Source organism: Halichoerus grypus, chromosome 4, assembly GCF_964656455.1.
Source record: "Halichoerus grypus chromosome 4, mHalGry1.hap1.1, whole genome shotgun sequence".
NCBI classification, from domain to species: domain Eukaryota; kingdom Metazoa; phylum Chordata; class Mammalia; order Carnivora; family Phocidae; genus Halichoerus; species Halichoerus grypus.
Window position 1 is genome coordinate 170,106,691 of NC_135715.1, and position 24,796 is coordinate 170,131,486.

Here is a 24,796-nt window from a genome sequence, read left to right on the forward strand (position 1 = left end):
ATATCACACTTAACTACTAGACATGACACAAAAGCATAATCATTTAGCTATAATAATTACTCTCATCTAATAGATGTGGATAATGATAAATTTGGGTACTTTCCAATACAGCTATTGTGTAATATAAATAAAACTGAAGTGTACATAAGACTACATATTTATGTAAGCTATAGAAGTAATAAACTGGTTTGACAAGGTATAGAAGAAAGGAGAAAAGTCTATAGTTTTTTTTAATTTTCAACCATTTTTTAATCTAAATTCAATTAATGAACATATACTATATTATTAGTTTCAGAGGTAGAGTTTAGTGATTTCATCAGTTGCATATAACACCCAGTGCTCATTATATCACGTGCCCTCCTTAATGCCCATCACCCAGTTACCCCATCCCCCATCCACCTCCCCTCCAACAACCCTCAGTTTGTTTCCTATAGTTAAGAGTCTGATGGTTTGTCTCCCTCTCTGATTTCATCTTATTTTAGAAAAGTCTATAGTTTTAAAATATTTTAAAGACTAAGATCTTAGTGACCTTGTCATTTCACGTCTTCTGGTCCTAACTCATAAATAGGATTTGATTAAAAGGTTTTTCATAATCAATGATACTATTTGTTAAGACATTTGAAAAATTATAGTAGAAACAAATTTTAAATAATATTATGGCAGGTATTCATTCTTTCTAATGGCTGAGTAATATTTCATTGTATATCTGTACCTGGAACTGGAAGGGATTATGCTAAGTGAAATAAGTCAGAGAAAGGCAATTATCATATGGTTTCACTCATATGTGGAACATAAGGAATAGCACGGAGGACCATAGGGGAAGGGAGGGAAAATTGAAGGGGGAGAAATCAAAGAGGGAGACAAACCATGAGAGACTATGGACTCCCGGAAACAATCTAAGGGTTTCAGAGGGGATGGGGGTGGGGGAGGGGGTAGCCAGGTGATGGGTATTAAGGAGGGCATATGTTGTGTGATGAGCACTAGGTGTTACATGCAACTAATGAATCACTGAATACTACATCAAAAACTAATGATGTACTATACAGTAGCTAACCGAACAAAATAAAAAATAATAATAATATTATGGCATGGTAGGAATAAAATGAACTATCAGACTATGAAATTCCTTAATAGGAGACCACATAATTTCCAGTAGGTAGAATAGCAGGGCAATTCAATTTTTTTAGATTATATTTATCTGATTGAAAAGCCTAAAATCATACGTCAGTCTTCAATATTTTAAGTGGGACATTTGCTAACATGGCATGACACTCATTCATATTCCACTAGTAAAATATCTATCTGGAAAAATAATATCTGGAAGACACTGATAATCATTAGTCATAGCAGTTCAAATGCCTATTAATTGAGAATTGAAGTAAAATTATTTTCTAAGTATATATAGAATAACCAGGAATATCAAATGACTTTATTATTTTGAAGACTATTTGATTTATAGCCAATGAAATCGTAACAAAATACTAAGAAGAAAACATTAAATGTAATGCAATGACTATGTATCAATGATTAGTCCAGTTTCTTGTTTATGGCAGGGCTCAACAGATACTTTTAAAAGGGAAGAAAACAGTTCATCTTCCTCCAAATTAAGTATTTCTACCTGAAATACATTTAAAAAGTTTCACTTAATATAGATGTATAGAACCAAAGATGCCACTTTAGTGTTAACTTTTTTTTTTATTTTATGTATCTTCTCAAACAATTTTAGACCTTCTGCAAACAGTGTACTTTTTCTCTGAAAGCTGGTAAACATTTTATACTGGGCTTCTAAAGGCAACACTTTGTGGGAGGTAAAATACTTTCTACCCTAAACACAAAAGGTTCATGAGAATCAAATAACCTTACCTAAAGTTTAAGTATAGTGTTTAGGGAATAATGGTTACTTAAGGATACCCAAAGGAGGAGTTTTAAAACATAATGAAATTTTGCAAGTATCTATGCAACAAAGATCTGGAATTTATAACTGTGTTCCTAACAACTCTGAGCAACCCTCCTTTTCATTGTCAGTCACCATTCTCACATCTCTTTCAGATCTGGATTCTGTAACACTAGTAGACACCTGTTTGTTTAAAAAAAAAAAAAAATAGGTTCCATGCCCAGTGTGGAGCCCAGTGTGGGGCTTGAACTCACAACCTGAGATCAAGACCTGAGCTGAGACTGAGAATTGGACACTTAACCAACTGAGCCACCCAGGCGCCCCTAAGTAGACACCTAATTTTTCCTTCAAACTTACCTATTTCTTCCTAATGCCTACAAGGGATAGTCAAAGTGAAGAAGAAGACCTGCGGATGAGCCTGCTACTTAAATAATGGAACAAATAAGTCAGGGTATTGTATTTGAAGATTCAGGGTTTGTATCAATTAAAATAGTTTGGCTATAAATACGGCTTAAAAAATAAGGGATTTATTACATATAGAAGGTCCAGAGATAGAGATAATCCAGGGTTGGTTCAGGGGCTCAACAAGGTCATGGAGAATCCAAGTGTTTGTCTTTCTACTCCGCCTTTCTTGGGCTGTTACTGATGTCTACACCTGGGACCACAGGATGGACTGCCACAATTCCAGATGTCACATGGTGACATGATGATGTCTACCCAAAATGATGAATGCTTCCCCTGTGTATCCCCTTTCATTAGTGAGGAAACCTTTTTCTTGAAGCCCATCATACTTCCCCTTTCACCGACCAGTATTCTATCCCATTTTCATAACTGAATCAAGCACTAGGATGGGAAATGAAATTGGTTTAAAGTAATTATGATTCTCCCCGCAGGAATGGGGGACAACTCAACTAAATGTTACTCTGCTAGTGAGAAATAAGTAAAGGAGGTTGAAAACACCCACTATTAATTTCTACCCCATGCCTTTGGAGTCAGGAAAAATTTGACTTAAATTCCCACTTTATATCTTACAAACTTTTTGACTTCATTTTTTTTAAAGATTTTATTTATTTATTTGACAGAGAGACACAGCGAGAGAGGGAACACAAGCAGGGGGAGTGGGAGAGGGAGAAGCAGACTTCCCGCAGAGCAGGGAGACCGATGAGGGGCTCCATCCCAGGACCCTGGGATCATGACCTGAGCCGAAGGCAGACGCTTAACGACTGAGCCACCCAGGCGCCCCACTGTTTGACTTTATACAATTGTTTTACCTTTTTTGAGAAATATAGATATAGAATTATAATAGATACAGATACAGGCACCTGGGTGGCTCAGCCGTTAAGCGTCTGCCTTCAGCTCAGGTCATGATCCCGGGGTCCTGGGATGGAGCCCCGCGTCCAGCTCCCTGCTCACCGGGAAGCCTGCTTCTCCCTCTCCCTCTGCCCCTCTCCCTGCTTGTGCTCTCTCACTCTCTCTCTCAAACAAAATCTTTTAAAAAAAATAGACACAGATGTAAGTACAGATATAATATAGATATTTTAAACAGGTCTGTACTGTCAGAAATATAGAGATAATTTATGTGAAAGTACCTAGCACAGAGCCTGATATATGGTGTAAGCCAGTAAATATTATTTTAATGTTTCCTTTCATCTTAATGCCCTCCCCATTTCCTCCCTTTCTATAAACAAAGCCCAGTAGCTTTCCAAGACACATGACCTAAATTTGATTCTGTCTCTAAAATTTTCAAGTCCAAAGGTCTTTTACTGGTATTTACTTTAATATTTCATTCTATGTATACTACTATATCTAAAAATCAGGGTTGCCAAATACTAGTTTATTTGAACAGTGGGTCATGTACCCCAATTCATACATGTACACACATATATTAGAAACAGAGCAAACATTAAAATGTATTTAATATTACAATAACCAAAATAATCTGCAATCTCACTGGAATGTGCTGAATTTATACGCTTATTAATAAAAATTACCCAGAGGTTCTGAGTATATCAAGTATTGTAGTGCCTGATGTTCTTTCCTGGATGGCAAATATATTAAAATCCTTTAATCCTGACTTTTTATATAGATTGAAATAGTCTAATTGCGGATCCAGGGCCAAATACTTTTAGTCTTGGTCTTTGTATATCAGGCTGTTTGATCCCACTGCTGGGCAATGCCCGCTAGGTGTGGGACAAATGAATGGCAGAATGTATAAAGAATTGCAATGGACTGAATCTCACTGAACTATGTTTGCATGATTTCCATAAATTTTAATGTGAGACAAGTTTGAGCAAAGGCTTTAATTTTAGGCCCTCAATCACTGCATATTTTTATATTGTCTGTTTAATATCGATTAAAAAATCTAAGAATAACTAAATGTGAATCACAATTGAAAATTGAAAATTACCAAATCTTCCAAAGTTCCATTAAGAAAAAATGTAAAGGTGTCTTAGTTTTAGTTTGTTCTATAGCATAGAGCTTATTTTTCCCTTATTAAACATTTCAAAATGCTATTAACGGCACTTTTTAGGGAGACTTGAGGACAATGTGAAGGAAATGAAATTGTCATGTGTTGAATTAGAAAAGCTTAAACATACATTGTCACCTTTGCTCAAAAACTATCTGTAGTCACCACATCACTATGTTCAATAAAATTTTTTCAGATCAATATTTTGCCAATTGATGAAAAGTTAACAGAAAAATATATCGAATTCAGGGAAATAGACTGTTTACTATATATCCACCACATTATTATCAATAACTTTCCAAATGCTTAGTATCCAGGGATTATTTGCTGTGTGTTGAGTGGTAAATTCAATCTTGTAAAAATAGTCTGTTTAAACTCCTCCTTGTTAGCATGAGAGAAACTACAATCCAAGGTCAGTTCTTTTCTTTCATTCTCTTCTTTCTTCTTCTCTCTCCAGCCATGGAAATAGAGCTCAGTTATTTCTGCATGGATGCAAGGTGAATGAGGCTGTCGCTTCTCCTTGCAGTGCTATTTATTACAGGTCACTGACAGAATACAGCTATTTTTTAAATGAAAAAAAAAAAGTTATATAGCATTATCTCACTTACTCGGGTATTTGAAAGAAATGTGCAGGGTGTTATTTATTTATACAGAAATCTGCTAACCAGGAGGCATCATCTTGCTTTGAAGGGCCTCCTGCTGGCAAAGGGAACAGCCCTGTTATTATAAGAATTAAAACACTGCACACTGTATGAAAAAAATATAACAATGCGGAGCTGTTTCAATTTTCGACCTGTAAAAATACATTAATACATTACTCCAATAAGGAAAAACGTAGGAAAGAAAACTTAAAAGTGTATCACTAATTGGGAATATCTATGTACTTTTCATTGTTCTCAGCTATGATATATATTATACATAATATATATAAATCATACATATATATCATACACCTATTTGTTTAATGAATAGTGTTTGGTGACAATATCACTGGCCAATTTTGGCCATAAATCAGTCTAATGTAATAATAAATTAATTGATAAGCAATGGATTTTCTATATAAGCACATCTCAGTTTACAATTTTCAAGGAACAAAGAGAGTCCATGTCTAGAAAAATAATCTGAGCAAACATAATTCTCATCATTGCCTCTGATCTCAACCATAGATAGGGCATCAATTAGTTCTTCCTCCATAACGCCCTCACTGCAAATTCTCTTCAAGAATGAATGTTATTTCTCAATTACAAATTATATAATTTCATCTCAGAATTTCCCAAGACCCACCTAAAAATCTCAGGAAATAACTGGACATTTAATAGTGTCAGGGCTATTAAACATACTTCAACATTTGCATACTTGTAAAAACCACAGAGCATAACATAATGCGCTAAGAGAATTGCAGTGATGGATGAAACCACCACGAATCAAAATATTTGTATAAAAATAAACCATTTCTGGCACTATATGCCCTTGCTAGGTACAATTTTAATCCTTGTTATGAAGGACAACTTTGGCAATCCACTTAGACTTAATTTCTATATAGGTTAGTAGCTCGAACTGTTAATTGAACTTTTTCATAGTTGAAATAGAGGAATAGGAGGGAGAATTGGTAAAAAGGAGTAATGATTGTTCTGAGGTAATAAGATCTGCTAGTCCAGCCTCTAAGTCCACATCAAACTCCTGCTGGAGAAACAGTGATGAGGGGGAGTAGATGGGGGATCAATGTGAGGTCTTAGGACATGAATAGTTGCATGTCAGACAATAATCCTAAAGAAGATATCTTTCACAAGTTCTGGGACTATTCCAAATGGGGATCACAGTCAAAGGGACAGCTGCTTATAACCTCTTCTGAAAATAGTTATTTGGGACCTACCACTGCTGCCATTCTTGTGTGTTCCCAGAATCATATGCACTGGTGTTCCTAATCAAGACTTCTGGTGGAGAAGAATGAAAAACCAACAAAACCTCTTTTTCTAAACTTTATTTCTCAATGTGCTTGCTATTTTTCTTCTTAGCAATATAATGTATGATAGATCATTCATCCCTAATTTTTAAAAAAAGGACAATAAATTCTACTTAATTGGGATAATTTAAAATATTATTAGAAATGTGAGAAATAGGATTTAATCTATGAGTTACAAGAAGTTTGATGTAACGTAAATATACCAAATTTTAATCGCATAATACATACAACTTCCCAACTCTCATTTTGGAAAAAATTACAAATCATCATGTTCTTTTTTTAGGAACATATTGATGGTGATAATGTGCTTGATGATATTAAAGCTACTGCCTGAAATGATAAAGGGTAAATATAATGGCTATTTGAAATTGTCCTCACTAAAATCTGTGGGAAATAATTCATTTTAAAAATTAATAATTTCTTGCTTATATTCATTTCAGGCAGATATTTCCATAGACAACCCACTTTAGTATATTTGTGAAAACTAAATAACGGTACAAATGATTTGAAATAAAGTAAAACAACATCAAAGCTAAAAATCCAAAGTGCTACACACAGATTAAGACCATATATCAAGGGGCATCTGGGTGGCTCAGTCGGTTAAGCGGCTGCCTTCAGCTCAGGTCATGATCCCAGAGTCCTGGGATCTAGCCCCACGTCGGGCTCCCTGCTCAGTGGAGAGCCTGCTTCTCCCTCTCCCTCTGCCTGCCTCTCTGCCTACTTGTGCTCTCTCTCTCTCTGTCAAATAAATAAATAAAATCTTTAAAAAAAAAAAACGTTTCTTTATTTAAAAAAAAGACCATATATCAAAGCACTACTGAGGGAAATAAGTGACACAATTAGCACCTTTGTAAATTCCTCTAAATGTACAAGTCAGTAAGAGGAATATCTGATATTTGGTGGTAGGGGCTGGGGCAGGGTGCTAACTCATAAACACAGGGAACCCTAACAAATTCCATAGTATTTTAAAATTATATGATGAGTGTTAAATAAGAAAATCAAAATTAGTAACAAAACTAAAAACTCTTTCTAATGGAAAAGGCACTCTCTAGACTGGTTCTTTAGTAGGATACTGACTGGCAGTGAAAGATTAAGACTGTTTTGTAAGAACAGAATGAGTTGGTTCCTGATTCATGGATGCAATTAGAACCACTCAGGGGTGGCGGACAGTAGGATCTAAAAAGAAAGCCAGCATGGAGTGAGATAAAGGAAGGAGACTGGCTGAATGTTATGTGGTGGTCATTTCATTTCTAGCAGTCTAATTTACCCTGTTCAACAACCCTGCTTCTCTCATAAACTCAGCACATCGTCTTTTTTAAAAACTCAGGCCTTGAATATTAATTACACTCATTTCTATTACCTTGTGACCCTGTTGGTAGAATAGGACTAATACAAGTTACACCACCAAATACCTGGTTAAGGGTTACCATAGTAACTACTATTGTCATTTATGAAACACATTCATCTGCTCATAATATCTTTGTTTAAAATATATCAGGACATCTTCATTGGATAAATATCTTTTTAAATTATTTGTATTCAAATATGCAGATAACACATCTGTCCTCTAAATTTGTGATCAACCATAGGTTAAAGAAAATGTCATATTAATGATAGATAATAACAAAATCAGTGGAGGAAAATCAGTGATATTGGCCTGGGTTATGGTTTAATATTCCAGTTTACTGGTTTGCATTTAAGTGAAAAGTATAGATGTAGCTATAGGAGATCTCGGTCATAGCAAAAGTCAACACCTGTACCTAATAAACAACTGCTATGTTAAAAGGTCTTTATTTCCAGGGTATAACTCATAGTTGGTTTGTCCCAGAAACTCTGATAGAAAGCTAAGCATACATCCCTACTACCCATATTATTCTGAAGCACTACCTGTCAGCTGAATAAGATAAAATGTAATGGAGCTTGTAAGCTAAATTTCTACCTAACCCTCACTCCAAAGGTAATAGCCTAAATAAAAATAAAAATAATTCTCTCTTTACTTTTACTTTTTGTCAAAATGGACAATTCACAATACCAAATGGGTAAATAGGAGAGATAACTATTTTCCTGACTGAACTCACTGGCTGTGGGAAGTTTGCGGTTATTGCAAGAAAGCAATCACAGACCCGTACCTCTGAAACAAATAATACATTATATGTTAAAAAAAAAAAAAAAAAAAAAAAAAGGAAGAAGATAGCAGGAGGAGAAGAATGAAGGGGGGGAAATCGGAGGGGGAGACGAAACATGAGAGATGATGGACTCTGAAAAACAAACTGAGGGTTCTAGAGGGGAGGGGAGTAGAGGGATGGGTTGGCCTGGTGATGGGTATTAAAGAGGGCACGTTCTGCATGGAGCACTGGGTGTTACACACAAACAATGAATCATGGAACACTACATCAAAAACTAATGATGTAATGTATGGTGATTAACGTAACATAATAAAAAAATAAATAAATGAAAAATTAAATTAAGCAGAAGATACAAAAAAAAAAAAAAAAGAAAGAAAGCAGTCAACTTTAGAAGAGCAAAAGCTGCCCCTCCCATTAGTAATAGTTTTTCTCAACACGTACAGTTTTGAGGTGTTCCAGGGTTAATCAGTGAGTGAGAGTTATTAGTACAGCCCTGTGACTTAAACACCTTATTATGACATGCATAGCCCTTACCTGATTCCGTAATTATCTAAATAAATGTGTCCAAACTATGATAGAAGGAAAACATTTAATAATCACAACTTACAGACTTTCTTCTATGTGGCAAAATCTGTTCAGTATTTGTATATAGATCTTGAAGATTTTGCTCTTGACTGCAGAATTTTTTTTCCAAAAAATACATTCTGTCATACATTATATTAGTTGTGCCCTATCTTGAAAAGTTTAAATGCCTATAAAATGTAACATAAAAAGTTATCTCATGAATTTGATTAAAAACCCATTTTCTCTTGAAAGCGCTTTAAAAAACAATAAGGATGAAAGGACAGAGGATTTGAGTTTGCCAGGTAAACATAAATCTTTGAAACAAAACTGTCTCTGTAAGCTCTTTTTTTTTTAATACCAAAACTATAAAAACAGAATATGAAGGAAAAATGATTTGAGAAAACTGCCCCTCAGAGAGAGCCAAATTCTTTCCCATATAGTCTATTTATAGTACTCTTGCCTGTCCATATATACAATGATTCTGCAAACCAATATTGCATACCTGTTTATAAACATAGGGCACAGAACTTAAATTATGAGAAAGTCTCAGAAAGTCCATGGTTTTCCCAAATTTAATATTTTGTAACTTCCGATTTATGATGTTTTTTTTTTTTTTGCTTTTAACTGCCTTAGGTATCATTCTACTGTTAATACCAGGATAGTATACATAATATAGTTACCATTTATTGAGCATTTACTGCATGGTTGGTACTGTTTTAAATGTAGTCTCATTTAATCCTCACAACTATGAGGTTGATACTAGTATTAGAATTTCAGATGAGAAAACTGAAGCTTAGAAAGTTCAAGTAACTAACCCATCTTTACATGGTTAGGATTCAAACCTGGGCTATTTAATTCTTAAGTTCTTCTATTCAACCTCTGCAGGATTTTACTTAATATCATCATTTTGAAAAGTGGACTAAACTTATCACTCTACTTGAAATATTATAGGTGTATTTATATAATTAGGTGACAGTATTAGAAATTATGTGTATTATAATTAGAAATTATAATACGACAGTAGAAAAGTAGCATATATTATTAATATATTTGATCTTGTTTCTAAGTCTGGCACATTCACAAATACACCTGGTTATTAAATAACTACTATGGACATCAAATAAAATAATTGTAAATGTCATAAAATAGTTAACAAACTAATCCATATTGTCAAGACCCTTCTTATAAGTTTTATTTTCATATATAAAATATTGATATTTGGACCACGTGAAAATAATAGGAGCTTAGGCATCACAGATCCATCACCTGCACAGGTGTGTGCCATTTGGTAAACTACTTAATCTCTTTAATCTTTTGTTTCCTTGCCTTGAAATGAGAACAGTAATGTCCATGTTGCAAAGATTAGGTGAGATATTGTATGAGAAATGCTTAGCATACTTCCTGACATATAGGCCTTTAATAAAGGTTAGATATTAGGATTCCTTGGCTTTTTTTTTTTATTATGTTATGTTAATCACCATACATTACATCATTAGTTTTTGATGTAGTGTTCCATGATTCATTGTTTGCGTATAACACCCAGTGCTCCATGCAGTACGTGCCCTCCTTAATACCCATCACCAGGCTAACCCATCCTCCCACCCCCCTCCGCTCTAGAACCTTCAGTTTCTCAGAGTCCATAGTCTCTCATGGTTCGTCTCCCCCTCTAACTACCCCCCCCTTCATTTTTCCCTGGCTTTTTACCAATGAAGAGTTGTGCTTTTAAAAAAATGTATAACAATTAAGAAAAGCATACTAAACTGTGAAAAGAAAAAAGTAAAATGTTGGACATCTTGAATTGGAGACACTATGGTATATCCAAGTGAGGATACTCAGCAGGAAGTAACAACAGGAGGGCCTGGAACTGCTGGAAAAACATAAGAGCTCAGAGTAATCTACACAGTGGTAAGACGGGGGAAGTGACCAAGAAACTAAGACAAAAGGGAGGACCACGGCTAGAAAGAAGCTTAAGAAAAACTTATTTGCCTTGCGTATGTTGTCTTCACTCACTGTCTCTTTAAAGATAGGTAACCAAAATCTAAGTCTAAAGGGTTCTCAATAATATTCAAGGGTATTATTAGAATATTGCCTCTGCTGAGAGGTGGGTTTGTGATTTTAGCCAATCATGTAATGAGTCTCAGTTTCCTCATCTACAAAATGGAGTTCATACCACCTACCATGCAAGTTTTAGGGAACACTGAAGTTAATGTATTGAAAGTGCCAGCAGTCACAGTGCTCATGCAGAGGAGGCATTATAATTGATAGAGACTGCCAACAGTGAAGAGAGGTGGTAAATCAGGACGGTGTAAGGTAAAGGTAGTATATTACAGGAATGCAGTTTTCCTACCAGGAAAGCATAAAAGAATGTTAAAAGAATGGCACAAAAGAATAAAGTGAAAATTGTATTTAGTGTGTTTCTTACAGTGCAGATCCAAAAGAAGTAGTAAAAGAGACTGAAATGTCAAAGGCCTTGAAGTAAAATATTTCCCAAGCTAGTAAAGATCTACTTTATTTGTAACTAAGTGAAACATGCACACATAACTTCATCTTTTTACCACCTTTTGATTTTCAATCCTTTTAGGAAAGTGCTTACCTTTTGGCGCTATTTTCTGACACTGCGTCCTCCACTCACAATGGAGGCGCAGATTTCCAACTCCCTGCTCTGCCTGTGCCCCCACTTGCTTGTGCATTTCTCCCTCTGGTCTAGTTAGACACAGTCTTACAAATACCTGCTGGCATGAAACCAGGAGCACAATGAAATATATATAAGTTTGTATACTTCTATTCCACATTGTGCAATTTTTAAAATTGAGAATTATTTGTGATAGTACACTGGTGAGAGGTATGAATGTCTAATACAGAGACTGTTGAGAAAAAACAAAAGCAAAATATCTTATATATAAGAAAGTCAATCTTTAAAAGATCCTTCACAAATCCACCCAACTATGAAGGGTAGGTAGGATGGTAAAAAAGCATTTCAGTGGGACTCCTAGCCATAGAGACATGAAGTTTGGGTTTCATTGGTTCTATTTTTCGGAGACCTGGAAAGGATATCTGGGCACAGTGTACTTGTAATAGACCCCACCCTATGGGTAGAAAGGACCCTCAGAAGTCACTGAACCTAAACCCCACCCCCCAACATCATGACCAGTTGTTCCTCAGCTGCCTCATTCATTCCTTATCATAGAAGGTTAAATCAGAGCTCACCGCCCCTCACATGAAGGAACTCACTACCTCCCAGGACAGACCATTCCAACACTGGGAAGCTCTAACTGTGAGAAACTCCTTGATGGTGTTCAATCGAAATCTGATGCCTTACAATTTCAAACAGCTGTTAATGTTTCTGTTCTCCAAGGCTACACAGAACAGTGCTAATCCCTGTTCTATGTAACAGCCCTCTAACTTTTGAAGATGGTTATCATGCCCCCTTCCCAAGCCTCCTCTTTTCCATACTTGGCATCTCCTTCTTTCTTTAATCATTCTTCAAGGGAAATGGTACTCCATTATTCTGCTGAAATACAGTTTTCTTTGCAAAAAGTAAATAAATAAATCACATGTCCAAATCTAAGTTACCAAGAGTATCATAATTAAGTTGATATTCACAATTTCTTTCATATTACATTTTAATTGTGTAAACGTAAAATTTTAAATTGGATGTGTTCTTCTCCTTATCCACCAGAAATGAAGAGAGTATGTGTGGTGCCACAAAGGAACAGTCCCATGTCTTAACTGACTTAATACACACATGGGACAAATGACACCTTGCCAGATAACTATTCATTCTGATTAATAATGTAAGCATGTAATATGGTTATTATTGCATAAATTATGGCAATCACAAATTTGAATGGCTGTGATTCTTCAGCAGCCCAATTCATCCACATCCATTCTCAGGAAAATTCATAGTACCCATTTATTTGAGTCCTTTGGCCTGCCTCCCTCATGTGATTTTTCTCCTAGGTGAATTCAATATGTAGACAAATGACATCCTATCTATCATTTTTAAGCCCTTTCTTTTTAAAGTTCGAGTCAAATAAGAAAGTACCTATGCTATTATACACTTAAGTTGGAAACATGCCTTCTTCAAACTGGCTAATACTTAATTGTGGCAAAGTTAGTAACGTACTATTCATATACTATTATTTTAAAAACTTATGGCAAAACTTTTATAATGTGTAAGGGTAACATTAAAACTGTTTAGTGACTATAATGGCAAAAAGGGACATCAGAATGGATCACAGCATATGCCAGAACTGAAATATGCAGGTCCATGATTGTGCCAGGTATTAATTCTTTAGTTGATCTGGAAAGTCTAAGAAAGGGGTGCCGGAAGGGGTGGGGGGACAGATCTGGGAAAGCCAATCAAGGAAGAATGTATTTCAATATTTTAACAATCAGTAAAATTGTAAGGAACATAGCACTTGAATAACAGTCCTAGTAATGATAAATACTTTTCTGCTCATACTCTTTTTTTTTTTTTTTTCTGCTCATACTCTTAAAGGACACAAGGATTTACAGGATTTTGAAAATGCCAAACAAAAGTCTTCACATTCTTAGTTGAAATTAAGAATAAACATTAAAGTTATTTTTCATATATGTGAACAGGAAGCACTGAAAAGCATTTGATCTTGACTTGGTATGAAATCAAAGATGTCTTTAGTTTAAAACCTTCATGTGCTATATCGGCACATATACAATTACTACAGACTTTAATCAAGAGAGAAGCTGTCTGAAAAAAATTAACCTTGAAATAACCACTGGAAATATGATGAGATGAACAATTCATGAATATGAGAATTATTCTCTATAGTGAGCTTGATTATGGAGAATGTAGTCTTAAGCCATGACAAAGCTCTAGCTGATATATAAATAACATTATAACCTTCAGATATCTTTTAATTTGCTGTGCTAGAAAAGACTTTTAGAAATGTTAAGGTAGTCCCATATTATGGATATTATTGTACAAACTCCTGGCTTTTCCCTGAATCATGTTTCTATCAAGTGTAACACATTCTGTGACATTTTTTCATACAAATTAGCCTCATTCAGAAATTTCACTAAAATTTATTTTCTTTTGCATGATAGTACTTTTTTACAAAGACCAAAGTTTGGGTTTCTTGCTTGTTTTGTTTTATAACCACTTCCTGATCATTACAGTGGATACTATCCTATTGGTTTACATAGCAGATGAATGACTAGTTGCAGAATATGAGTCTCACCACATGCCAGATTCAAATCACAAAATTACCATAAAATAATGGGACTTCTGATTCACTCACATGTAGTCAAAATCCTTGAATACCCAAAACTGACTATATATGCCCTTGAAACAAAGATATTTTGGATGTCTTGATGTATTTTATTCTTTGCAGACCTAGAACAATTGAAATGTTTTTGTTTTTCCTTTTTTTTTTTCATTTATAAATCTAACTTCACAGTGCTCCTTCTGCCAGTGAGAAATATGGTACTTACAGAAATTTATTTTTATAGAGCCTATAAATATTGAGTGAAAGCTGTTAAAACTGTGGGAGACAAACTTCATCTGCACCTTTCAAAGAGTGACTGAATCAGTTTGTAGGAGTGAAATAGCATGTATCAGATCTAAATTTGCTAAACAAAATTAGCTGCGTGCCATTGTTTGTCTTATCTCTTTCTCTGGCTCATGGTGTGCTAATTCTGGCCACAAGCAATATAGTAAGCACAGAAATAACTAATGCCCCTTTCACCAACAGTTGCATAAAATGTTTTGTCTAGTTTAATTTATCTTAGAGCTTTTTATACTTTCAAATTTCACCTGTACTTAAAAAAAAAAGAAATAAAAAAGGCCACTAAAGAATGATACTGGAATACCAATCACTTCAGCTTCTGTTAATTCTAAGTACACTTTTAGAGGTTTCAATGTATCACCAGGGATAATGGGCTGCTAAATTTGAAGTTTAAACAACTGGGAAATATTGTTAACTGTTCAATTGGTATTTTTACGTAGTAAAAGTATAACTTGAAATACCAATCCTGTTGTTACTTAAATGTGTTAATATATTAGTTAAATATTACCATATATCTGAACTGAATACTGATTTTAATTTAGATGCACTGTTTCATTCACAGCTAGTAATAATGTCTACTGTGATTAAAATGTTCACATTTAACTTAGCCAGAGGGTAAAAGTCAAAGACAGATTGTTATCTATGCTAAATAACAAATGATTAAAAATTCAATGAGCTATATATTTCAAGGGGTAGGGCCTTAGTAATACAGCTTTTACATATCAAAACTGCAAGATTCCTTTAAATTACACATTATAAACTATAGACTGTCCAAGGGACAGTATTACATGACCCATACTTAAAAATATGATATCAAGAAAATAGATATATACCTGGATTTGGCATGGTCGTATTTAAAGAAAAATATTCTGATAATTGTCTCTATGTAGTACATATTTTCACCAAAAGACATTACTGACGTGCTTTACAGTGTGATTTTAGGCGACAGGATTTTTTTTTCTTGAAGCCATGTGTTCTTCTTCATTAATAGTGGATACCAACTACATGAAGTAGAAAAATAAATTAAAATTACACTCAAAGTCCTTAGTAAAAGAGGAATGATGTTGTTTCTTAATATATATTTTTTTAACATAGGGAGAGTTATCATAAAGTTTTTTTTTTTTTTTTTTTTTTTTTTTAAGGCTTCAGCTTCAGAGCCCTTCTCTTGCATTGGTGCATTCCAAGGCTTTGTTCTTAATTTGTATTTCTATTTCTGAATTGTTTTAAAAGAAGTTCCCAAAACTGTATAAGTACAGGACCCAAAACCTTGGCTATACCTCTGCTTTGAAGTTTTTTTCAAGAAGACAAAGCTTACATGATTGTTTCCTTTAATATACAAAACACAAACAAAGAACTACGGAGAATCCAATGAAGGAGGAGAAATACAATATAACCTAAAGGATTTATTGGACAAGTTTCTTCACATGACTTCAGGGAAAGCAAAAAGAGCTGTTGACCTTAAGGCAGAAGGATTTGGTGTGCTAAGCGCCCCTTTCTCACACAGTGGGGTAAGTACAGTGGAGGAGCCATGCCTTTGAGAGGCATCCCTAGCTTCTGTCACTCACACAGAAGGCAGAACCAGCTGGTTCTCAGGACAGGGCAGACATGTAACTGTACCAGACTAATGCTCCAGTCAGGCTTCACCCTTACAGACTACTCCTTTATATCTCTATTTCCTCAGCTACAAAGTAGGAACAATAATCCCTGACTCAAACTCTCTTCTCATGAATTCTTAGAGGAAAAACAATCAAGAAAGTTATAGAAGAATTCAGACAGAAGTGCTAATGTCTCCATACCCAACCTCTCTCATTAATATATTACTCTGCAGACTGTTAGATAATTTTGAAGGTTACATTAAGTCTTTCAAGCCATTATAAGCTAAGGTAAAATTAGGGTGCTGCAGTGACCTAGAAAGGCTGACTTTCTTACAACCTGGTAATTGAAGAAGAAATGTCTGGAAGAGCATCTTTCACTCATAGAATCTGACTATAAATACCATAATCATTTCACCAATTTTCAGAACGCAGAGTGGATCATCTAAAAGAGCAGCTGAGAGAATCCCAGTCACCTCTTGGTTTAGTTATGCTGATGTGCTTTCTTCATAGGACACTTTTTAAATGGTAGGCATATGTCTATTTGTCTATTTTAAGATACTAAGAAATCTCAGTTATAACGAAGTTGTATTATCACATATATCTAAGAATAGAAAATATCACATTTGGTCTGGAACCCCTTTTTCATGAAATACTTATTAGCATCTCTCTGAAGGCAAATGTGCCTCCCAAAGGTTTGGAAAACCACTTAATAACATATTTTTAATATTGTGTTTTATTGGCCTCATCTATCCTTCCTTAAAAAAAGGAGGAAGTTGGCACCTTGAGCTTCTTATAGGTCCTCCTGTTCCTAACATGTCCTGAAATACATTGATGAATCAGTACATGCTTATTGCTTAAAAACTTATTAAAATTTTTAAATGGGAAATAAGAAATAGCAAAGTAATGACACATAAAAATAGTGGGCCACTAAAACAGTTACATTTAAGAATGGTATTCACATATATTTAACTCACCAAAAATAAAACCAACAGAAATACTTTGTACCATATTATGAACAGACTCTAAAAATGGGAATGGGGACAAGTGATATATTCTTGGAAACAATCCATTGAAAGAAATATCCTAGGAAGTTCAAGAAAGCAATTAAAGAAATTCCCAGGGTAAACATACCTAATATCTATTATTAAGAATTCTATAATTATGTTTTGAGAACAGCTTGCTTTGTGCACTATATAGTTTAATTACAAATAATAACCATCCATGAATGAGCTTAAAATTGTTTCAGCAAATGTATGTTATTTTTTTCACTTAAAAAATATTTTTAAAAAGCTATATATTAAAGCTATATATTAAAAAATATATGTGGCACTGCATTAGTCTCGGCAGGGGATAAAAACTCCTGCTCTTAAAAAGTTAAAACTACACTATCATTTAAGATTAAAGGCCAGATAAGTGACATAGATAAAGATTATAGGCTAATCAGCGAACAAAAAATGTAATGAAGAGGTATGGTTTAATGTAGAATTGAAAAGATTCAAAGGTTTAAACAGGCAGAGGCACCAAGTGAGCCACGAAGTCCAGGGAAGGGGGTAAGCAAACGCAGAGACAAGCAAGGGATGGTAACGGAATACTGACTAGGTCAGCGTGGTTCTTACAATACATCTTAAGAAAACTCTTAAGAATGGATTTTTAAAAATCTGAACACTATTTTAGTAGGCTTTGAACTTTACAATGGAAATCCATTGAAGGCTTCCAAATAGAAAGTAGGATAATAAAAGTATTATATTAGAAATGGGCATCTGGCAATGATAAGAAGGAAGTCTTGGAGGTAAGAGGACATCAACAAGGGGACCAGTACAGAGGATCTTGCAATAGCTCTGCTCTGAGGTTTTTAAACACTAGATGGGGTTAATAAAAATCTTAGGGAGTAAACTTTGATAAGCTATGTAATTGAATTCCCTTTTAAAAACACAAAACGTGTTTAACTGCTTTAGTTCTAGACAAAATGATAGGACAAAAGGAACTCCTGAAAATAAAAAGTGTTTGACTAAAAGAAATACTGTTCTGTTTTATTTTTATTTGGTTTTCATAGGTCCCTATAGAAAGAAACTCATAGTCTCATATTCTCTAAGCCTATAGGGAAGAATAGAAAATAATGACAAAGACAGATTTTAGTAAAAGGAGAGTTCGCCTAAAGCAAAATAATCACTACCATCCATGACCTCAATTAGGCATTCCCCTGCTAGTGAAGGCAACCCATCCTGAAATAGAGAATTGTACTACTTATTACTCAAGCTATAACCACACTAGATATAGTCACGGAAACTGGAGAATCTATTGCTACTTCTTTCAGTCCTTACCAGCTTAGCCACAAGATATCCTTAGCAGATCATAGATGACCAGCAGATGCATCTATTTAAAACAGATTTACAATCCCCACTTGTATCCTTAAGGCTTAAAACCTGAATGTCCACCTATACTGGATGTATATGGGACAAGACATTAGTAAAGGTCAGAAGAGTAGTAAAAATGTAGGTGAAACTGATTATTTACAAGTCTGATCATTCTGGGAAATAAATGAGTGCTTATTTCACCATTCTTTGTGTTTTCTTTAAATAGCTTTAGCTACATTTAAAATGAAATACATATAAACATTCATACAGCCTTGATACCTATTATTCTAAGTTCCTAGATTCAGAAACTAAGTCTTGCATATTCTTACTGGTGTTTAGTATGCTTCACTAACCCCTGCAATATTGGAAATAACATGATTAACAGTAATGACCCTGAGCTATTTCTCACGGGAGAGGTTTAATGATGTTGCACAGGAAGTTTCATGGTGTGTCTATGTTAATATTTTACAGGGGGTCCATTTTCATCTCAAATTCCTAACAGGAAGTGACTCGTCCTGCCAAAACAAGTTTCTAATCTCCCTTCTGTCACTATGGCCCATGAGTATGCTGATCAAATCCCAGAAAGCTCTGGTGCCTAGTGGAAGACAAGAGACAATCAGAAAGAGTTAAGGTGAAATTAAGAACACTGCAAAGTAAGAAGGCCCACAGGCAGCATCTCACAGGAGGCAAGCAGAAGAAGGCAAATGTGCCACAGAAATACCTTTATAAAGTCTTAGTACTTAAAGCTTAGCTTATATACTTATTCAAAGAATATACCTGTGATCTTAGTAGAGATCTGAAGAAAGAAGAAGGCCCAGCAAAGACAGTGGAAAAGATAAAGAACCTTGGGTCCAAGGAGGGGCCTGGAAGAATCTGAAGTATCCCCATGGATTTGCTGGTTAAGGGTCCCCACCAACTCAGTGGTGATGAAGAACCCATTGTCTATTCCTTATAAGCCATTTTATTTAAGCTTGTACATTACTTAATACAGAATAGAGATATAACCATTCTCTACTTACTGGTCATCTTCATAAAGTCCCAGGTAAAAGAAAACCTTGAAGGCTATTGTACACAGATAGTAGTGCAGATGCTCTTATCTGACTTTCAGGGTCAACACTCTATTTTTTTTTTTTAATCTTAATGTGTGGCAAGCTATAAATGCAATCAATGATTACTTCCTAAATATAAATTAAGGATGATGATGATCCCACGGTCTTCCCCTTGAAAAGAACTTCACAGTTTGATGGTTAGGCCTATAGTTCTGATCCATTTGTTTTCATTTCAACTTTGCAATTCTCTTTTAAAGCAACACAACCTTGTATTTGTTTATTCTTTCTTTTTTTTTTTTTCAAGTGTCCGCAACTTGAGTTTTCAAGTACTTCTGTGTGTGTTAAGGAAAATGATACTGGTGTCAGAAGCTGCCAGCTAACTTATATCATCTCACTTCTGCAGGCTTCCAGTTTCCTCACTTAAAAAATGATGGGACTGAACTAGATAGTTTCTAACTAGTGCTAGATTTCTGTGAAGCAAGCACAGGAGAGTAGAAGCAAGAGTGGAAGGAGAGTGGGGAAGTGACAACGTCAGGGAGCACAAAGCTGTCGTCTAGCCTCAGCTTTAACAGAAGCAGCTCTCCTTTTCCCTTTTCGCCTGTTTTAGAGACCAGGGTTACACACATGAATTCACTTGAAAAGAGATCCACTAACAAAATTAATTAAAAACCAAAGGATTTCTCTTTCTAAATGCTCTAAACATTGTTTTTTCTGTCCAACTGAATCATTTTAAAAATTCAAGATGCTAATCATTTAGGGATCACCTTAGCCACCCTAAGAGAGACTCAGAAAACCAAGACACAGAGCAAGAAGTCTAACCCATGATCACAGAGAAAATGACTGTATGACCAGAATCCAATTCTTCTAACTTTTATTCCGGTGCTTTATTCTGTAGCATCACACAACAGCAGGGCTGCTAACCCGCAACCCACAGTGCGGATGTGCAACCATTCCCGTTAAATTCTATGTGGCTGCTGCCCTCTGGATTTGTACAAAGCAACGGGCCTGCAGAGTAACACGTAAAATGAAAACCACTGTAAAACAATTACTATATGTTCAAAAAATAAACAAACAAACAAACAAACAAAAAAACACTTTACAATTCGGCCCCATATATTTCACCTCTATGTCATAGAAATGAGACCATTCTCTTCAGTCTTGAAAAATTAATACAAGTAGAAACCACTCGTTTAAGTGTCAAATATGAAAACAAGAAAGTGACTTTAAAGCTTTGATTAAAGATTTGGAAAATAGGTCAATTTATGTAATAAATATGTCAGAATTATCAACAACTCAGAAAGAGAGAAAAAGCCATACACAGTGAAATCTAAAAAGACCATAGAGCAATTCTGAAAAGTAATATTTTGGGGGAAATGGCCTTCAAGTATAAATGCTTTGGTTTATCGCTTCTCGGCCTTTTGGCTAAGATCAAGTGTAAATGCTTTGGTTTAATAACCAAAAGGTGTTCTTTCAACAAAGATAGTCTGCTGAAAGTTTACACTATGTTACATTGTGTTTATTTATGTATGTATGTGTATACATTTTAAAATATATCAATTAACTTGTTACTGGAATGTATCTCAATATTAAGGAAGAGCTTTAGAGCCATTTTTCAGAAAACTGCTATACAATGGACAAATAGAGTATATTACATGCATTTTCCCCTCAGGCACAGAAGCCAAGTCACAAAGACATGGAATGAGTTGCTCAAGGTATTAACAAGAAACTGGAGGAATCTGTCCCTACCATGTAGAAATCCTGATTTAAAACACTTAGCTATGTCCTATGTCAAACTTAACCACAAAACAGGCAGTTAATGTCTCCTTCAAAGTAGGTAGCACAGCTACAGGCTCAGGAAACACTGATGTAGAACCTTTTCACTAAAAAATAATAGTAAAGAAAATTAAGGAATTGTCAGTATAAATGTAAACTCCAGTCAACAACTATGTTAGGAAGAATGAAAAGTACGGTTTTACTCAAACTGCCCAATATTTAAAATAATCCAGAAAATGAGTATTAGATATAAGGAGCAATTTTGTTCCATATGGTCAAATGTAACATAGAAAAACATTCCTAAAATGATATAACCTGAAGAAAAGTTTATAATATAATTAGATTCTGCCCTGAATACATACTCAGATCATTGTAAAAGATAACAGTGGAAGATGCTTGACAATTAATTTTTGTAGAACAGCTGTAGGCTTGAACATGTATAAGCTAATTTTAATGTAAACATTAACATCTTTATAAAGCAGTATCTCTCAAAAGGGTGAAATCAAACAGCAAGAGCTAATAAGGTTGCAGGTAACAGAACATCTTTTTTGATCATTGCTTCATTTATGTTTTAGGCACTTACAAATTACACATAGATATCCAACAGCAGCAGAACACTGTAAAATAAAGCAAAAACTTGTCGCTATTTTTAATATGTTAAATTTTCTTAATAACTGGCTCGAAATAATATAAACATGACACCACTTTAAAGCATTGTAATGTTTAAGGCACTCTAATTCCATTTATTGTTTAAAATGTGCACCTGGCATAGTCATTAATCTAAGGTAGCTCTAATCCAAAGGCTTCAGAGAATATTTAGAGCATAATTCCTTGCATCCCTAGTATTTTTTAAATGGGGGTAGTCTACCTTCCATCCTTGGTCAAGAGGGGAAAAGAGAGAAAGATATAGAAAAAGGGACTTCTCTGTAGAAAGATCTGGCCTTGGAGTCAGGGTTTCTGAGATGTGCTAGTGATCTTGGATCGATGCCTTTTTATTTTCTTTCAGGAATAAATCTGCGCAATGGAATGGCTTGCAATTGTCCAGCCAACCAGCCATATCAGATTTATCAGAAAGAAAGAATGAAAACTGGCTCAGAGGACTCCTGCAGTGGCTGAGTGGCAGGTTGCTGGGAAAAGCACACACAAAAAAGAATACACTTAGTGGTGGAGGGAAAAATATATATATTCACATGCATAAACTCAATAAATAATAAGATGTAAAGAAAGAATCTATAGTAATGGAAAGGGTGAATGCATAAGACAGATGATAAATAGTACTTCTATTTAAGAACTAAAGGCATGAAAGCTCATGAATACTAAATATTTGAATCCACTTTAAGGAGGAAATATGATTTTTCCCTCAAATGAAAGCAAACTCTAAAAATCAGCCAATGCAAACTTACTGTGTTCAGGCTGGTGTAAAAAATACATAAATCTTCCATGAAGTGCATGCCCTGGTAAATATTCTAATGTAATTTCTTATTAAGACACATTTCCAGTGACTAAATGAAAAAATATTTAAAGCAGTAAGTATTGATTTTCAAAAAAATTTGACTTTATATGCATGAATGATTAAAATAAAAGCAGTTTAAAAGGAAAAAATCAAAAAAATAAAAAAATAAAAGGAAAAAATCGGAAGATGAGGAATCATGACACAACCAGTCACTCAATTTTATCACAACAGTCCATATCATAGTATTTTCAAGTTATTTGCAGTTATGATAGGTATAAATTTGTTTAGAAGCATTCTGAAGAAAAAAAATACCTTCTTCTAAAAAGATCTTTTTTACATATATAAGAATTTCAAAATTAAAAGAAAAAAAAACAGTATCCTGTGGGTGTGCTTACAGTAAACACATGTAGGAAAGATTTTTTTTAATGTATTTTACATCTTTTTCATCATTTATCTAAGTTTCATTAACTTTTTTCTTCTCAAATGTAGGAAAAAAACCCAACCTTAAGTTTGAAGATATATCTTACATATGTACGGGAAAAAAAAAAAATGTGTTATTTTATAGTATGAAAAGCAGAACTAAGTTACTTGCAAATAAGAAATGGAAACTGAACTTGTTCATCCCATATTTATTGAGGTATGTAAAAGCATTGCTTCAATATTATATATTGTATTTCAATACAAAGGTGATATTATTTTTCAATCATGCCAGGAAAAGAAAAATTTTGAAATTATCCCTTTTGGTGGTAAAGGCTTTATAATAGTCATATAAAGGGCCTTTGGCTATATATATTATTTCTAGATAAAATGAATTACTGGAAATGAGACAAAGTCCTCAAGATTTATTTAAAAATTGTCTTCTCTAAAGCTGATTTTTTCCCCAAGCAAAAGAAGAAGAAAAAAAATAAAAACAGATCCTTTTCCATTACAATTATTTTAATAAATATCTTAGATCTATATAACAGAATCTCCCCCACCCATATCTTTATTCTGTTCACATAGAGCAGTAAATAAGGTGCATTCCTTCTGCTTCTTAAGAAATTAGCATTTCAAAAATATGCCACTTTCCCCTGAACTCCAAGCGTGTCTAATAATGCGAGAAGCAGATTGTCTTCCCTCGTTTCCTTAATTTGTTTCATCTAAAAGCAATTCACTCAACATCTTGTCGCCCTCTGGCAGCTTAGTTTACTTATCCGCACTTAATTTCTCATTTGGACCAAAACAAACTCCTCCAAACTGCTACTGACTGCTAACCGCGAGAGGGGAGACACGCAATATGTATTTACTTGGGAACATACAACCCCACATACACAGCCACAAACACACAGAGCCTCACTCATACTCCAGACAGTAACTTGATTTTATAAAAGCACTATATTAAAACCAGCTGAACTTTCCTTGCCAGGTGCGGCAGGGTGGGGGTGGGATAGGGTGAAAAAAAGAAGTCCCTAGGGGCATTTACAGTTTTCAGTGGATCACCTTAGCATGCGTGTTGCAATTATACCAGGGATGCACCCGAGAGCTTTTCTTTGTGCGGCCCTTTCATCTAGATCACTTTGTGTTTTGAACAAGTGAGGCTCGCCTTTGTGCCCCTAGAATTTCAAGTACAGAGTCACACACGGAACAACAATGGCACGCTAATCCTCGCGCTCTAAATGGGCTCACTTGTGGGTCTGACAATTCGCGGGGGGAAGCGAGAAGAGACCAGCGAGGGCGCGAGGCGGTGTCGCCTGAGACGAGGAAGAGGACAGCTGCAGAACTAATTTGGATTACATTCTTTGCAGAAATTCTGAAAAGGGCTTTTCGGCATAGCTGAACCCTGAGCCACACAGTTAATACCAAATTGCTGCGGACTCGGAGCCGGGTCCCCCAGCGGCTGAGGCTGAACCAGACAGCCCCCAGTAGGTTGCCTCGTAGAAATTCCTCTCGGCTAAGTCTGCATGTCGGTCGCAAATGCTTTTGAATGGGTCAATGTGCATAATCAACCCATTGAGGGAAAATATGAAGGGACT

At 34.9% G+C, this 24,796-nt stretch overlaps 1 protein-coding gene and 1 non-coding gene across 5 annotated transcripts in view; one reads left to right on the forward strand and one right to left on the reverse strand.

Annotated features, from left to right (window-relative positions):
* Positions 1 to 24,796, reverse strand: part of ERBB4 (erb-b2 receptor tyrosine kinase 4) — a 1,094,545-nt gene that overhangs the window by 1,068,020 nt on the left and 1,729 nt on the right. The window lies entirely within an intron of this gene.
* On the forward strand, positions 20,961 to 21,142 carry LOC118555277 (U2 spliceosomal RNA). Its single transcript, XR_004926871.1, has one exon. It is a non-coding gene; the product is annotated as a U2 spliceosomal RNA (small nuclear RNA).